The following is a 7,862-nucleotide window of genomic DNA, read 5'->3' on the forward strand; positions in this document are numbered from 1 at the left end:
TCCTTCCTCCTCCTCCTTCTCCTCTTCCTCCTCCTCCTCTTCCTCCTCCTCTTCCTCCTCCTCCTCCTCTTCCTTTTCCTAAAATAGTTAAATAAAGAGAAACTGGGGAAATGGCTCATGGGTAAAAATGAGAGCATATGACTTTGCATCCCCAGAACCCACAGACACTATCATTTATCTTTAATCCCAGCTCTCCTACAGCAAGATGGAAGGTAAAGACCAGGTTATCTCTGGAAGCTCAAAAGCCAACTACTGGACATACTCAAGGGAAAACAGAATTGAAACAAGGTAGAAGGCAAGGATTAACATCCGAAATTGTCTACATGCCTCCATATGTATCATGGTATATGTGCACTAGCACTCATGCAGAAAAAGTGAGAGCATGCACACAGACACACACAGACACACACACACAGACACACACACACAGACACACACACAGACACACAGACACACACACACACACACACACACACACACACACACCATCATATTGAAAGCAAACAAAGGAGGACAGAATAGCAGCCCTGTCTCGATGAGACAGCTTATCAAAGAATCCAAGTCCTTGCCTGGTTTTCAGGTTGAACATCACAGAAAAATATCTTTTTGTTTACTTCATGGTTCGATTAATATTTATCTGTAAAATGAATAAAATGGATGCTTTTCCCTTCATGAATGCACATGATATCAGTATAAGATTACTAAATTAACTTTATTTACCAACAACTTGAAGCTTAGAATGTTTTAAGACAGACCAGCAAAGCCAAGAACTCACAAACCTCCAGCCTTAGCCCCTGCACTGTCGCACTTGGAGAACACTGCAGGAACTTCAGGAGTGTTTGATTTCAGTTTCTCTTTGATCATCTCTCTCTAACACTAAGTCAAAAGAGGGCCCCTAAGAAGATGGCCAGCACAGCTAGAGAACTTGTGACTTCTTTCATTGCTCTGCCTGGCTTCCTTCCCAACCCAGCCCTTACCGAGCCATTGGAACTTGATCTGATCTACCATGTAGGGAAGATAAGATTGTCAGCATTGTGCACAGATCACCTACAACGAAAGACAGATTGCCAAGGAAACAAAGCCTGGAACCACAATCTGCACATTGTGTGATAGTCTTTGGAAATGGTGGAGGAATATTGATGCCTGTGTGGTTTTCTTTGGTATTTGGTGAAGATGTAGGCAGTTATAGAGAAACATGGGGGGAAAATTGATCTACTTGCAATAAGCTGAGAGGAGCTTGGCGGGAATTATATTTTCAGACATACTTTATGCTATACGTTAGAGAAGGTGCCTCTCATTGGGGTGTCCCTGCTCCACAGGGACGTCAGAGAATTCTTTTACGACCTACTTCTCTGGGGCACAGAGAAAGAAATTCCCATCTCTCTGCTTCTAAAACTCCATGGTATCGTGTTTTAGAGAAGGAGGTCCCAAATTCCATTAATGTGTGTTGATGCAAATTCTTAAAAGTTAAACCCAAACACAAGAAAAACATCAGAGGAATAAGTTCATCACACCCCACTGACTGCAAACACAATTGGTTGTGATACTTGTCAAAAATGGATCTCCTCCTCCACTGAGGTGGTTGGCTAGAGAACCATATAGTAGCAACTATATAGTATCAACATACTAAGAAATTGTCTTGCTATACTATTTCTATATTAAGAACATCTCTGAAATTATCACAGTTCATTATCTTATAAACAAATAAAATGTTGCATGTAAGTATTCTGGTCAAGGTAATTTTCTTTTTAGTTTTAAATTTAAAAAAATTCATATGGTTAATTCTATAAAATCTAAATCAAACTTTTTTGTTCAAGTGTATTTGCCTATATTTGTTTTCTTGTCTATGTAACAGAAAATATTATAGCTGGCAACTTCCTTGAAGTGCCAATTATAGAATGGCATAAAAATATCTTACTATATAAGAATATGGTATATTTAGCTCAAAGTGGCCTATCAATGAATATAAATAAAACTCATTAATTTTCATACTTTTTTTCTTCAAAACTTTAAGTAGCAACATGTGGCAAGGTAGTACTTCATGTGAGAGAGTCCTGTGAGTACTTCGGGGGACATGAGCAATGGCCTGTGGTGCTATTTGTTGGCAATGTTACTACCCCAGCACATTATAACGCTGATTAGAAATTTTGAGGCTTTTATCATGACACTTCTCACTTCGACTGTTTAATTAATGGTTATTCGTTACTACACTCTTGTGGAGTAAAGCAATCCATTCAAGAACAGAAAAGGAAGCAGTAGATAAAAGAAGAGAAGGAAGACACATGGGATGAGCGGGGTAAAGGCAGACATCTAGCTTCCCAGTGAAGAACAAGATGGAGAAAATGACATTCTGAGGCAAGAATGGGGTTCAGAGTGGTATTATTGTTGGTGGGAGGTCCCCCAGAATCACTGTGGAAGTGAAAGTCTCCAAGTGGCTTAAAGTAGCAGTAAGTCTCAAATACCCATTGTCTCCTCCTTCTCTCAAGATAATTATTTATATTAATTATTTTTCAGGATAATAATTTAATTATTAACCAATCATTATCAACATTGCTAGGGCCTTTTTCCCCTTTCCTTTCAATCTTAAGGTAATAATACCCCAACCCCCCCCCCCAAAAAAAAGGGTGCTTAGGCCAAGAAGGAAGAGCTATGTGATGGTGATGTAAGAGAAGACAGAGTTCTGAGAAACCCCCTGCTGCGAACACTGTCTTCCTCTGAGCTGGGAGCCCTCTGCTAAGCTCTGTGACTCAAGTAAGTAATGCTCTCTTTAATAAAGTGCCTCCCCCATGGCTTCCCAAAAGATCAACAGTCAGAAATAGAACCCAGAGCTCCTGACGTCAGGTCCAGTGTTCTTTCCACTCCGCAGTGATGCCTAAAAATACAAACATGTAAAGAAACTCTCCAAAGAAAATAAAGCCGAATTCATCTTCACCTAAACATGCCATAGAAGCTTGGTTTTGTAAAGCTTCATTTTAAAAGTTCATAGCATCTAAGACACAATATTTGAGTTTGTGTAAGTGAATTCATTTCAATATATTTCACTAAATAAAATTTTCTTACGTTGACTGTTGAGTATAAAAATCTAATGATACTACACTAATGATTTCAGACTGTTGAGATGAAGAAAAATTTTCTTCTATCAATTTTAAATAAAAGTATCTTCAGTGGAAATGAGGTTTGTTTGGTTTTTTGTTGTTGTTGTTGTTGTTGTTGTTTCTTCATTACATTCCTGCAGTACCATCTCTATAAATCTATTTTCCTGACTGTAGATTTTAATTTAAACGGTACTTTTTGGTGTCAGGCTTCTCAGGCTTCCCAAGAGAAGACTGCACAGGTATACACAATGTATTTAGATATACTTTTCACAGGAAAATGTAGATTACATTTCTCTCTCTCTCTCTCTCTCTCTCTCTCTCTCTCTCTCTCTCTCTCTCTCTNTGTGTGTGTGTGTGTGTGTGTGTACCATCTCCACATGCATATCAAAGGACAACTTGTGGGAATTGGTCCTCTTGTTCTGTGTGGATCTTTCAGATCCAAGTCATGTTGGCAGGCTTGATGGCAAGTGTCTTTACTGGGCGAGCCATCATCTTGCTAGCCCTGGAGTTAGGTTTTATAGCTCTTGTACTCTCTTTCTGTAACCTATAATTAGAATGATTGTTACCTAATGTCATTCTTGCTTATAAGACCCTAAGCAGCATGAGGTGTTTTTCTTGTTCATCAAACTGTCCCTGGAAGTTAGCAAGTGGTAGACATCATGATATATGTTGATTAAATATATATGTTTATTAAATATATATAAATGTTTCTGTGTGGTTGCATAAGATTTCTTTTTTGCACATTTGGCTTAAGAAAAATTGAAAATAATAAAGATGCTTTTCAGACCATGTTTAGGATATTAGGCAGAGTGTGTCACACACGTGTTCCTTTTCTAAAACATTTTTATTTATTCTTAGGCAATTCCATACATATATATCGTGAGCATATCCACCCCTAACTCTCTAACTCCTCCAATTCCTACTGACAGCCCTGACATACATACAGGTGCCCCTCCCAACCTTCTTGTCCTCTCTTTCTTTTAAAATAACCCACTGAGTCCATTTAACCCTGTCGGAAAGTACATGGACAACTCACCAGTGGCCACGCCCCCCTTTGAGAAAAATGGCTTCCACTCCACTGGCAGCCATCGGTGCCAATCACTCCTAACCTGGGACGGAGCCTCATGAGTCCCTCCCCCATACATGTGTGGAATTATTGACCGGCTTGACCTGGGCCTGTCTGGTGTGTAGCTGCTGTGAGTTCATAAGTGTGAAGAGCCACGTCATGTCCGGGAAGCAGTATTTCTCACTGCTCTTCCCATGTTCTAGCTCTGGAACCCTTTTACTCTGTTTTCAGTGATGTTCCCTGAGTACTGCAGGATTTGACAGAGATGTACCATTTAGGGCCGAGGACTCAACAGTCACTAATTCTTGGAGCTTTGACCTGTTATGAGTCTTTGCGTTGACAGCTGCCCACTGCATAAGGAAGCTTCCTTAACCAAAGTTGAGAGTGGGCAGTAACTTATGGATACAAACATAAATGTTGTAAAGGCAGTCTAACTACGTGTCCATTTGGTAAAATAACTGTAGTGGGTTGTCTCATAGTGTTTATGACTTCCCCGGACTTGGGCTTGGGTTACGGAACCAGACATGACTTCCCATTGGTGGAGAGAGCAGTTGATTATCTTGTAACTATACTGTCATTATTACACCCATGCAATATCGGTAGTAGTAGAGCATGCAATGTCCACTATTGGATAAACTCACTGATGAGTGTTCTCTCCTGATGGCCTGCTTAGCACTTTGGGAGCAAGCCAGTAAGGAAGACATTTCCAGGTCAGTTCCACCTCTTTCTATGTCATGGAGACCTCCATGCCCTGCAATGATAGTGTGCTGTGTGTTCAGCAATAAGATCTGACCACCTAACAATGGCGGGCAACCAAGAGCAATGGCAACAGCATTGCCTGGGGAGCCTCTGGGGCATGTTTGTAATCTTAATAATGCTATGAAGCTATCATTTTTATTTACAGTACAGATAATGACACCACAGTTTAGAATGGTTAATCATTGTCTCCAATGTCTGAAGACATTTCGAACATTTTTTTAAATGTAAGGGAAATATTATGCTGTTTATTTTTCTTGCAGTAATTTTTATTTCTGCCTTTTCATACTAGGGAAGAGGTGGAGGGAATGAATCACCATTTTTCTTAATGAATGTCCAGCTTCATTCTACACTGGCCTCTGTGTACAAAATCTCAACCATACTACATTGGTAATTATGCCTATTGATAAAAGCCAACAATTTCAAGCTTCTCATTCTAATTTTTATGTCACTAGCCATCAACTAAAATAAAATAATACTTGGATTTTTCCTTTCCCGTGTGTGTGTGTGTGTGTGTGTGTGTGTGTGTGTGTGTGTGTGATGCATACAAGTGTGCAGGTATGCATGTCCATGTGTGTGCATCCGGGAGGCCACAGGAGGCCATTGTGTATTTTTCTCTATTGTTCTTTGTCTTACTGCCCTGTGACAAGGCCTGGCACTTAACCAGGAGTTTGTCATTTCAGCTGGATTGGCTGGCCATAGATCTCTCCAGATCTGCCTGCCTTTACCTTCAATGCTGGTATGACAGGCATATGCAGCCAAAATTGCTGGTGTCTTAATTTCTGTGGACTCAAAAGGTAAATATTTCTGTCATTTGTTTTTCTTTACAGTGCCAAAGAGGGTAAAGTACTAACATGAAGTCTAGTATAATGGACAGTAGGGACAAGCCTAGGAAATATGAAATTTTTTCATAGTAACATATCTAATACACTTCTGTCTGCCATATCAGCTTGCACCTTGCATTTTTAGAAAGATGATCCACAATACACACTGTGTGTGTGTATGTGTGTGTGTGTGCGTGCGTGTATGTTTGTCTGTATATGCTGGAAATTAAACACAGAGTCTCACATATGCTAAGCATATGGTCTTCCACTAAGCCAAATCCCCAAATCCCTAATGTTATAATTCAAAACAGTGTGCATCAAAAGTCCTAATTCTTCTGTTTGTTTTAAAAACAGTTTAAAACTCTGAGGTCTTCTATGGACATGTTATGAAGATGCCCACGGTTTATAACTATGAAGTTACTAATATCTTATTTTGCAGAGAGGTCTACCTTACATCCTTTAGAAATAATTTAATTTAATTTTATGCATATATGTTTGCTTGCCTCCTACATGCCTAGTATCCAAGGATATCAGAAGTGGCAGTTGAGTAGCGTGGAAGTGAAGTTGTGAACAACTGTGAGTTGTTCGTGAGTACTAGGAATATAACTTGGGTCTTCTGAAAGAGCATCCAGTGCTCTTAGCTGCTGAGCCATCATCCAGCCTCATCTCATGTCCTTGGTCCTCAGTTATAACTCTCATTGGAGACAAAGATTCACAGTTTTTTTTACCACTCGACTTCATTTGTTTTTAGAATCTGTATGATGAGGATATGATTGTAACAAAGTGTATTGCATCATCACATCTCTTAAATGAAGCTGCATCTACCAATTAGTAGGAATCTCACCACTATCTTCCAGGCAGCTAGAAGCCAAACACAGCTAAGGTGATGAAGGTTACAGAAATTCTCCAGGTCGTGGCCTTCTGAGTGGGGCTCAAGAAGAATCTTCCTTCACAGGTGTTGGCTCTATGGGGGTCAGGACTTTGGCTCTTTCTTCCTGTATGTCCCAGTCTTAGAAGGATGTTGGCCATTCAATTTACTAAACTGCATTGCTTAATATGTACACTTCCATGTTGAATCATCATTGAAGGAGATTTTTTCCATTACTCAGTAAAATTTGTTTTGAAATAAATTGCACGTGTTTCATATATTCAATCTGGTGACTTTGGACATGTGTATACACCTGTGAGAGGCTCTGATAGTAAAGGACACAGACATAGTCATCATGTCCCAACACTGAGTCCCTCTGGGATTTTCTAGTGGGGAACTTACAATTAACATGAGACTTTAAATGTATAACACATGACGCATGGTTAACTACTAGCACTCTACTGTACAGGTCATAGTGCATCCTAGATCTTTTCAACTTATTATCTTAGTAATTAAAACTTTATACCAGTTAAACAACTCCTTATTTCTTCTTCCCTTGCTGTTTTGAAAAGCTTGGTGGTAGCTGGTTTATAAAAATTACTGTATAGTACAATTTCATTCTCTCATTAAAGAATCCATTTTGATCACCTTGAAAAAACAAGGAGGAATCAACCTTTTCTTTCAGAGAGTATTTTGTTTCTGTTGTTACTGTTGTCTAAGAATGTCAAGAGGTATCCACTGCTTAAACCCTGAAAACTGAGAGCCCTTGAAAAATAAACAAAAACCAACCAACCAACAAACAAACAAACAAAACAGAAGAATCTCATTATAAGTTGAGTAAAGTGCTATATAGTAGACCCAACTTAATGAGAATTTTCATATGGACTTACTACTGTTCTTCACGCGTGCATTTCCAAAGACCTTACCTCAGTTCTACCACTGACTGAGTCACTTTTTCTTTTTTAGTCTACTTCAAGTTATAATTTTTGTTGAGACAGAGTCTCACTATATAGCTCAGACTAGCCCGGAACTCCCTGTGTAGACCCACTTGGCCTCAAATCCATCTGCCTCTGTCTCAAGTGCTGGGGTTAACATGTGTACCACAATGTCTGACCAGAAAAGAAATGTTGATGAAAGCTATAAGCTCATGCTCCTTGACTAACATCAGGCTATATCCAAACATACTCACAAACTCATTAGAGATAGAAAACATTTAAGTTAGCAATGTACATGATAGTATGTATGTATATATG

Source organism: Mus pahari, chromosome 4 (assembly GCF_900095145.1).
Source record: "Mus pahari chromosome 4, PAHARI_EIJ_v1.1, whole genome shotgun sequence".
Lineage (NCBI taxonomy): Eukaryota > Metazoa > Chordata > Mammalia > Rodentia > Muridae > Mus > Mus pahari.